Source organism: Pyxicephalus adspersus, chromosome 6, assembly GCF_032062135.1.
Source record: "Pyxicephalus adspersus chromosome 6, UCB_Pads_2.0, whole genome shotgun sequence".
Taxonomy (NCBI): domain Eukaryota; kingdom Metazoa; phylum Chordata; class Amphibia; order Anura; family Pyxicephalidae; genus Pyxicephalus; species Pyxicephalus adspersus.
In genome coordinates, this window is record NC_092863.1 from 15,664,591 (window position 1) to 15,676,131 (window position 11,541).

Consider the following 11,541-nt stretch of genomic DNA (forward strand, 5'->3'; position numbering starts at 1 on the left):
CGGTATTGGTGGCGCGGGCTGACTGTTGTAATGGTGGAAACAATACTGAAGTTTACGGCTTAGCAACAGGTACCTCATACAAGACTACAATGACGTCATGCTGCGCCTCTCTTGTTTTTATGTCTCTAGTACAGTTGGTGAATTTAGTGCAATATAAAGGAGAACATTGTCATTCAGAATATAAGAATTTATTAGAATATTATTTTTGTATGATTGTTGAATATGTTAATACTTTTTTAAAAAAAACTATTGTACTGCATTTACTTACCAGAGCAACTAATATTGCATTTGTTTTTTCCAGGGCGTTTAGGATCATAACACCAGTCAACGTGATTAATAGCAAAGTGTCCAAAGTATTGATTATTGGGTTTATGGAAATAATTATTTGATGCAAAGTAAGACGCTATACAGAAAACTTAAATGAAAAAAAAATATTAACAAATTAATGGGATTTATCCCTAAAGGTTTCACGTCAGCCAATGTAAAAGTGCATGAACAAATACAATCTGAAAACAATCTGTATTAGGCCCCCACCCAAACCCCAAGCATTGAACCACGGACAGTCTAATGTTTTCCTTACTCCGAGTCAGAGAGGCAGCTTTTTATTCATCAACTTGAACAATAAGAATCTAAAAATCTAAAAAAAAAACATTTATTCAATCAAAATAAACAAAAATACCAAAAATCTAAATTGCACAAAACCCTTTGTATAACAAATAAACCAAAGGAAACACAAATAACAAGGCAAAATAAGTAAAAAAGATTCACCCAAAAGATAGGATAGGTAGGTAAAATACCTCCACTTTAGGGGATCTATTTCAGAGATCACTTAAAAAGATAGTTTAAAGTCTTATTGTGAAATTGTTCAAACATTTTATAAACAGTTCTTCATACCAAGGAGTGATGAAAACCACAGTTGGAATGATATGATACAAAACACAGGTGCTGAATTTAAAAAGTACAATATAGGAGAAAATCTAAATTTATATTAGTTCTTCATATTATAATTGATGTTGTAACACAAACTTTTACTTGGCAGCCCAGATTGCCAACTTCTCTTCATGGACCTATATCAATATAATTGGAATGATCTCATATCCTGATATATAATTTGCTTTGGACCCTTACTGCTAAAGGACTCATTATATAGGATCCCTTTACCGTTACCGAAAAAAAGTTAAATCTTCACTGGTGTTTGTCTCTTCACATTTGTCTTGATAACCCTTAAGCCCTTTATTGCTGGTCTGACCTGTTTACAGATATTCCATTACTGATTTTATTCTTTTATGTTCAAAACCGTTGATCAATGCTTTTCGTGGAACATACAAGATCTGAAAATTCACCAATTGGGGCGTTCTAACACCCCATTGTAATTTATATCAATTGAATCCTGCAACCTATGCACCACAAACTCTACCATGCTTTTTTCCTTAATTTACTATGCTATCACCCATTCCATCACACAATTTCTCATTTGTCGAGTAAAGAGACTGAATTGGGGGATTGAAGTAAAATTTAGAATGCAGTAATGAAATGTTCTCCTGGCTAGCGCAGGTAAATGCATAAAAAACTTTTATTAGATGATATAAATCCATGGATAAACTTTCGAAATACGGCTGCCTGTTTTATTTTTTTTTTTTATTTTTACTATGCATATTTACATATGTGTTTTTAACTCTGATAAAAGGGTGCTAATGATCCTCAAATACACATTGACTTTCACCTTTGTGACATTTTATATGGCAAATAAGACAACTAATAGACTTACTTTCCTAAACTTTAAATGGTTGAGACATCCAAACATATGTTACTCTAACTACATAAGAAAATTAGAATAAATAAATAGGAACACCACACCCCTTATCCGTGCCATCCAAATATTAAAAAATAGACTTTACCTGCTACTTTGAAAGAAAATACCATTTATTTTTGCAATAAAACATATATGAACAATCTCTAAAATTATCCATGAAAAATATCCACTTTCAAACAAAGGTGATACAACATCATATATATTGAGGTTCTGCATATACAATTCACATGATCACAAAGTTAGATGCAGAGAACGGGAAGTTTGTTTTTTTCAGAAAACCAGATGACATTGAGAAAAAGGCTAGAAAAAGAAGGCAACCATTTAATTTATCAGTAGCCGATAATATAATACCATTTATATAGTACTTATGTTCTACACCTGAAATGGTGTATTAGATTCACCTTTAGATTTTACCTAAATCCTTATTCAGGCATAGTGCCTGGGTGGCAGGAAAAGGGAGAAAACATACCTTCCCCCTTACGATATGATACAGAGCTCATGCCATCCCTGAACATGCTCCGGAATATGGACTTTTCCTCAGATATGGGAGTTGATTGGAGAGCTTTCTGTGGAATCTGACCCCCCTTAATTAAGGCATGACCAGGTATCCACCTGTTCTCAATAGAATGGGGCAAATTGGTGCACTCTGCCCATTTCCAGTAAGACTTTAAAGCACATAAACATACTGAAGCCATAAATATTGGATCCCCAGTAATGCAGCACAGCAAAACCTCATTAAAGTCATAGATCTAATTTTGTCAATTAGATCACCTGAATTCCAACACTGTTGAGAAGAAGAGCTACTTTCCTTCATATGTTTATCCAAGCAGGATGTGGGATTTGGTGGGGTTTTATGATGGAATATCCCTTGACCACATATTTTCTCCCTTCCACAGTAGTGAACATAAAAAATATTATTTTTAATACCCGCTACCAAATGTTAGAAAAGTGAAAGTAAAGTAAAGATGTATCAAGAAAAGGTCAGATCCCCTGGAGGAGATTGGCAGCTTATCTCTAATGCTGACCTGCAAAGAAATTATTCTTTAGGACAAGGAATTTGAACAAAATAAATCTGACAAACCAGAACATAACACAAGTGACCAATTAATATACTCACGCAGTGCCTTTTCATTGTCTGTCATTTCTTGGTATTGCAATGATTTGTATATTTCACATATAGGTCTGTTTAATAAAGCAGCCTGGGATACCGCTATGAGCAGAAAGATAATTTTCATTTTGAGAATAGTATAATGATATAATGGTATAATGTATAATTTTAATCACCTGTGCGCTTAAATTTGAGCATATATATATATATAAGGGTGTAGTTTAACTTGCTTTTTCCTTTTGTCTTTTTCTTCTTGGAGGGGCTGTTGTTTTGTTTGTTATCCTAATTAATCTATGTTGATGCATTTGATACTTTGCTTACCATTTGGCACAATAACTTCTTTTTTATTTATTTATTTATTTTTTGGAATGTTTTAATGTTTATTTTGCAACCTTGAAGTCAATGTTAATGCTTTGTTATTGTGTTTGTGGCCATATTGTTTGATTGCCAAATTCTGCCTTTTTTACCACTTTTCAATGTTTGTCCTGCATAAAGATTTTCTAGTCCACTTTTCCACCCTTGATAGGGCAAAATTGCATATTGATTGTATTTTTTGAATGCAATATTTGTTGGGCCATTTTTGAACTATTTTGGCTTTACATGGAAGTGTGGGTTTACATGTGTTTTGTTTTTTCTTTTAATTATTTTGTCATTTAGTGTAAAGTTTAGTGATGTGTATTTTTTTTTTTTTGGTTTTAATGTGTTTTATTTTTTATTGTGACCTTTAGGCAAATGTTTCTTTTGAATAAAGTTATTTCTAAAATGTTGTTGTTTGTTTTTGGGGGGTTTATGTGATCTCCTTTCCAATCTCCCAGGACACACAGTTTAAGAATGCAATTGTGATTGTTTTTAAGCTGTTCCTTCCTCTGAATTATTTGTGAGGATAAAAACAGCACAATTGTCACAAACTCAGTTGTTTGATGCGAAAAGTTTTGTGCCAAACTTCGGCAGCGTGTAGCTCATAGTTGTGCACCACGGCAGATCCGCTACGTGCACCTGACCTTTTCTATCAGTTGAAAAATGCACGGCACAGTCCTCATTAAGGTAAGTTTGGATTTCTGTATATTGCAAATTTTGCTTCATATGCACTCATGTATGTATAGACATGATTGCACATAATGCCAAATATATATGTTTGCATTTAGATGTGTGTACATACACATAGATAAGAGACATGAGAAGAAGAAATAGGCAAAGAGGGCTTTTTGGACCATATTGCTTCACATTGCAAAGATTGCCTATTTCTTCTTATAATTTTGGATTTGGCATTGGAAGATATAAATTGGATATTGCTTGAATAAACACCCTGAAAGTCTTGAAAAACAACAACATATATTTGGCTCAAAGTGAAACATAACAAAAAATACCGTATTTTCCGGCGTATAAGACGACTTTTTAACCCCCGGAAATCTGTGCCAAAGAAGGGGGTCATCTTATACGCCAGGTACTTACTTGCAGCTTGCTTCCCCTTGCTGCATATGTTCGGCGCGGTCGAGTCTCTGCTCTGTGCGGGGAGTATGAAGAAAACGGGAAGCAATCTGCACAGGAGAAGGTGAGCCTGCACAGGAGAATGTGAGCCTGGATTGACTCTCCAGTAGAACCCACCCATTCACTCGGAGGGATGCGCCTTAGAGGAATGTGGGCTTTTACCTCCTCCTGTATCCCTACTCCAATTACCAGTACTGCACTGTTCCTTCTGCCTCTCAGATCTCACACAATGGTGAGATCTGACAGGCAGAAGGAACAGTATAGTAATTGGCAGACCACTCTAACCAATCAGTTGGGGGTCGTCTTATACGCCCAATCGTTCTATACACCGGAAAATACTGTATATACAAAAAGTATTATTAATATAAAATATATGCCCGTAACTATGTGCAACACCAGAACACTGGCTACAACCAGGTACTGATGCGCATACAGCAGGCGTACGTGCAAATGCGTAGCGTGGCCATGTTTTGCAGTAGGCGGGAGTTGACCAGGAAGTTGGAGATCCGGACATCATGCTGCACCCGTTGTTTGGAGAGAGGGACCTGCGCATTATTATTAAGGTAAGTGATTTTTTTGAAAAGTTTTCATACATGTTTGAAACACATTGAAATGTGTTTTATGCATTATGCATGTTTGAACATTTCAATGTGTTTTTACGCTGCTTTTCATATTCCTCAGCCTAAGAATTCACCATCTTTAATCCTTCACATGTCCTAAACCCTTGTTTGCAACTACTTGAAATGTTGAGGATCCTACTAGTTACTAATCAACCACATTTCTTGGAGGTAGCCTGGGATTTCTCAGATAGTTTGGGACTATTATATATGAGTGTCCTCATAGGCTGCAAGATATGACTTGCAGAATTCCCACTCACAGATATCACACTGTGCCCATGATGTTGTTACACATGCCCACACAGTGGATATATTTTACCAAGCAGTTTTTTATATAGAAGCCACAGCACAGTTATAGAAGATGGGAGGGACAGCCGGTGTTCCCATCTCATTCTAGCTGCGCTTTTCTCACTGCTCAGCTCTTATCCATGCTCTGGCTGGATGACAGCTGAGAACGGAGCATCCTCTATTGTTCTTTCAATGGATTACAGCTGAAGAATGACAGGAAGAATGTGAAGAATGTTCTCACCTGGCACCCGGTATCCACTGATATAGTTTGGCCAAACCGGCCACGGCCCACTTCACCAGCCCGACCATGGGTGCGACCGACCCTAGCAGCCCGGCCACGGGCCACCTCCACTTCCTGGCCAAGGGATACCCCCACAGCATGCCAACAGTCCACCTGCAAAGCACGGGTGCGAGTGCGGTCCACCTCTAGAGCATATCTATTGCTTGCCTGTGTGTTAGGAGGTGGGTGGCCAGGGGCATGGGGTAGACAGCTAGGGGCACAGGGTGGACAGGCAGAGACACTGGGTGGATGGGCAGGTGCATGGGGTGAACTGGAAGGGGCACAGGGTGGACTGGCAGGGGCACTGGGTGGAGCTGGGGGGAAGATGTAGACGAGATTGTTGGCCTAGGGATTCACTTAACATGTTACAGAGATGGTCAACTCTGAACATGTAGGCACCCGAAGTGGCCGATTGTTCTTGGACCGATTCTATCAGACGATGCACGGCCGTCTGATGTTGTTGGGTAAATTCTCGGTCCTGGAGATTTTGATTTATGTTTTCATGTAGGAGCGCAAGGATCGGTTCAAAATTATCTGAACTTGGCTAGGCATCCTTGACTCCACTAATCTATCAAAATGGCCAACCAGCCTCTGAGTGAGGTTTAGAAGCTGGCTGCCCACATTGGATTAATCCAACCCACCTGCATCCACTGGTTGCTATAAAGGGAAAGAAAAATTACCATATAACTTTGTGGGTCACCATAACATTATGCAGACAGCATCCTGACATTGAAACATCAACTAATGTTAGACAAAAATGTTAGACACATTTTTTCTGAATCCTGTACAATAAACATGGGTTGCTTACGGAAACCTCCGGTGTCTCCTCTTCTGATTGTGGTAAATGTCCACCTGAGGAACCCTAAAAAAAAACCACACAAATGGAACACATTGGGAAAGGTTCATTCCCCCAACACATCCCAAAATAAACACTAATGCACCAGTTCTTGCCTACCTCCACAGTGGATGCAGCCAGTGAAAACTCTTCAGAACCAGAAACCAGCAGACATGGATGTTCTACAAAGGCACATGATATATCACATCAAAATGAATGAATGTGGTGAGAAGTCTTCACATATCAAAAGCCCCAATATTTTGCACACACAACATTTTTTCTTTTGGACATCTTAGCTCACACATTCCCAGGTGGAATCAAGAATTCCCAAGGAATCCAGAATCCTCTGGCAAGAAAACTTAACAAATGTTATCTATATATAGATATATTATAGAAAGATCAAAGGTTATTACTTAGCTTTTGGAAGGCTGAACTCAAACCAAATTACCTGAATTCTCCTCCAGGCTTCTCTGCAGTGGATCAAATACCTCCTCTTGTGGATGGTGATCTGGTGATGAAAGCACAAAAACAAATAAAAGAGTGAGCTTGACTCTAACCCAAGTTCATTTGGATTGATCGGTTCACCACAACACGTGCACAATGTCAAACAAGATATACCATGAAGGTTCATGAAGGTTCATCTTACCAGGAGGAAGGCAAGTGTCATCTCGATGCGAAGTGACATCCTCATCACCCACATCACCCCGAGCACAGAGGGCAGGAGGGGACTGCTGCGTCTCAGGGCGTACTATTGTAAAAGAATGGAAATACACACATTGTTAATGCAAGTCAAAGGAAGGTAAAAATATACCAAAGAGGTCATTTTCCAAAAATGATCTCATATTTCCTCCCTAGCATAAATACGTAAAAACACAATGCTATTTTGTTCTCAATGCTAATGACTAAACTGTTGCAATCCCACAAAAATCAATTCACATTGGTAATTAGGTAATGTAAAAGAATTGAGCTTACATGGTTGCCAAGCATGGGAGTCATCCCAGTTGTCCACCCCTACCACAGTTTCTGGCCCAATAAATGGCAACTCCAATCTTTCATACTCCTTGAGATGCTGCACAAGATGTTCAGGATAGGTCCCACTCCTTCCGGCCTCTGTGGCCAGGACCCTTTTGACATGTCTGAAGATGTCACTTACACGTTTTTGACACTGGGTAATGGTCCGTTGTATACTGCCCACTGCATTTACATGCCTGGCAATTTCCTCCCAGAGTCCCTGCCTTACAGCATGGGAAGTCTGGGAGTGCAAGCCCCCACATAGTCTAGAAAAATGTTCTACGTAGGACTCCATGAGGGCTGCATTTTGCTCAGGAGTGAAGCTGGTTGCCTTGGAAGCAGAATCCCTGGTCCCGCTCTAACTGGCTGAGGTGCCAGGTTAAAGGACCAGGGGCCTAGATGTTACTTTGGCCTGCTTCACAGAGCAACCTAGCTGGCCTGAGGGAGCTGCCTGTTGGTCTATGGACTGAAGACCCTGGGGTGGTTGGGGTGGTAGTGGTGGCGGTGGTAGCAGTGGTGGTGGCAGTGGTGGTGGCCATTTTCCTTGGCTCCATGTAACTAAAAGTCAGAAAATAAATGAGTTATGGGACAACACACCCAAAACATTTTTTGGAGGAATAAAGTTAATGGTGTGGTCTTACTTGTTCTTGTTGCAGCCTTTGTTCTTTTTCTGTTTTTTTTTTTTTTTCTTTTTTTTCTCCCCAAGTTTTGGTTTGCATGAGCAGAATGGCTAAGAAACTGTGCAAATGTATAGGGATTCAGTACGTGCACACGCAAACGCGCACATAACTGCACATTCATTCAAATGTGCCTTGGTTCAAGGATTTTGTTTGCTGTTGTCATGGATCCAAATTTGGAACTAGAGGTGCTCTGTACAACTGCTGTTGTGACATTAAACACCACTTTCCTTGTCATATCAGAAGAATAGCAGCAGCACCAACAACAGCAACCAGAGGAGCAAGCTCATGCTTCCAAAACAGTCCGGGCACCACGCATCTTCTTGGAGCGTAGCCGCCAGGAAAGTTTGCGTGACCAGGATGTCAAAAGGCGTTATTCGCCTGTCTCGCCAGGTCATCCATCACCTGTACAGCTTGCAGGAAGAGAAAATTGCTCCAAAAACTAAGAGAAGCCAGGCAGTGCCAGGAATGACCAGGTTCTTGAAAGGGTTCCTTTCAAACCTCCTCGGCCTTAATTTGTTGACTAAGCCAGCCTATACTTTCCAGGGTTTTTACGAAGGTCATCAATGCCATTGTGGACCTTGTCCCACTATATATTCATTTTCCTCAAACAGCTCAGGAGTGGAAGAAGGTAAAGGTGGAATTCTTCAGGCGAGCGGGATTTCCAAATGTTTTCGGGGCCATTGACTGCACCCATGTGGCAATTCAGGCCCCTAAATTGCAGGAAATTGCATTTCGCAACCAGAAGCGATATCATGCACTGAATGTACAAATAGTCCGTGATGCCTACAGGAGAATCATGAGTGCACGCACAGGTTTCCCAGGGTCATGCCATGATGCCTATATCCTGCGTCAGACAGCCCTCTACCACAAATTCATCTCTGGAGAAATGCCTGAGAGCTGGTTAATAGGTAATGTATAATGTTGTTACTGTAATACAACTAACAGTAGTCAAATCCTAAAGACACCTAAAATGTTGCTATGTCCCTTTGTATTGTCAGAATGCCAGGCTTTGAACTATATTGTATATACGTCATATTTTGTGCTAACATCTAATTTAGCAAATACTTTATAAATATTGTACAATATTGGGAAAATGGGGGAAGAACTAACTTTCAGCTATTCCCGGAAGCCCTAGTATAATTAGTATTTTCACAGCTCACGGTACTTCAGTGTGATAGTCAGTAGTAACAATGCATCCTAACAACCAAAAAGCTATAAAGTGATCGAAGAGCACAACCCTTAGCGACCTTTGTAAAAAAAAACTCTAGTGTTACACTGCATTCACAGAACACTTACTATACCAAGTACTAACATGTAATATGTTTGTGTTTTTACAGCTGACAAAGTATATGGGCAGCTTCCATGGCTTATGACAGCTGTGCATCACCCCCGGTCTGAAGCAGAGCATAATTACAACAAGGCTCTGCAAAAAAGCCTGGGGGTTGTGGAGCAAACCATCGAGCTGCTAAAAGCATGGTTTCTGTGCTTGGCACGGCCTGGTGGTGAGCTCCTTTATGCGCCATAGAATTCTGCCCTTGACCTTTATGTGACACTTTACAAAAACACATTGCCAAACTAGGGCAGAGTGCATTTTAGTTTAGATTTGGGCAAGCAATTCTTATGCAGCCAGAAAAGAATGAAAAATACAATCCAGCAGCATGTAGTTACCACTCAAGCATGATTAACACATCTTAATAATGTAATCTATTTCTTTACACGGTGATAACATCCCTCTGCTGTGCTGCCAAGTCTCTGGAATGTCACGTCACAGACTACTGTACATTGGTGGATGATATTCTTGCTTCCGGTTAAAGGTTGAAATCCACATTTGTTTCTCCACTCCAAAGCTGATGTGAGGAACTGACTATACAGTGGGCCAAGGTCTAAAATGGCATCGAAACCTTCATAAACACCCAGGAAACTGTATACTGGCTCAGTGCACAAATTAGGGCGACGTGGTTTAAAAGAACACCCTTCCTAAAATATATAGAGGGTCCAGGAGCCTCATCTCTCTTGGCATAGCCTAGCTTCTTTTTGTTTTTGCTGCATTTTTTCCTTCCAGCAAGATGTACAGGTCATGGATGACCTTGCAAGACAGGCATAAACGCCTTTAGACATTCTGGTCATTGGTTTGAGCAAAGCAATAAATTATGTTGGGCACTCAGTAAATTGTCCTTGGCATTTTTCTATACAAAATGACTAATAGGATTAGAATCTTGTAAACACATAAATAAAGCACACTATCTGGTATGTAAGATTGCTTGACACTGTTTGTGAGCTTGGCAATCAATGTGGTTTGATGTTGTGCTTGGCAACCTGGACCTCCTTCCATCACCATCAGGTGTGTTAGAATGAGTATGCAACTCAGCTAGACAACTAACTGACAACCAGTTTGGACAGCAAGTGGAAGTGTGTTTGTATCCAATAGTGCATACATAATACATTCAAAAACCAATTTGTGACTTTGAAAATGGGACAAAGGCAAACTTTTTTTTAACCACCTTTGACAATAATCCTTTTTTCTATTATTTGAATTGTATCAAGTCAAACTACAATGACATTTTAATTAGAACACAAATGCTTGGTGACAAATTTTTACGATTCATACTATTGTGTGATGACATATTATGAAGTGTTAACTGGTATATATACAGCTGATACCAAAAAGTATGAAAACAGTGCAACAAATGTAACAATAAATAATTAATTTTGGTAATGAGTACAATGTAACCTAAAAAAGTAACACTTACCCAAAAGAAGAAGTAGTAATAAAGATTCTAATTGACCTGTAATGGACTGTAGATGCACACAGAACAGAGAGCAGGTGTGCGCTAATTAATTGCTATGATCTCCCCATTAGCTTAACAGATCCTCCTTAATCACGCAGCTGAAATCTAATCGCCTTAATTGGCAGATTTGCGACCCCTATTGCTCATTATCAAGGCAGGAATCTGGCTGGCAGTGAATGTGCGTGTACTAGCGCACTAGGCTTGTAGTACGCGCGTCCAACATACACGCATTTCATTGATGAATCAGAGCCTAAGTGTCTCCTGGTCTTCATTGTTGGAATAGATGCATTTTTGAGGGACTTACAGGAACAGAGACAACTCGATCTACAGTACTGCCCAACTGAGAATATGGTTGAGCGATACAATGCGAGACTATTAGTCAAAGGATACTCTCAGAAATATGGAGAGAACTATGATGAGAGCTCCAGTAGTTAAGCACACCACAGTTAGGACATGCAGCAGCATTTCAACATCAAAACAGCTTTCTTACACAGCGAGTTAACAAAGAATATCTACATGGAACAACCAGAAAGATTTGAGACACATGTATTGTACAATGCATTCATTAAGTTGTGACTGTATTACACATGATAACTGGAACCGTTGTAAAAAAAAAATAAAAAATAAATATA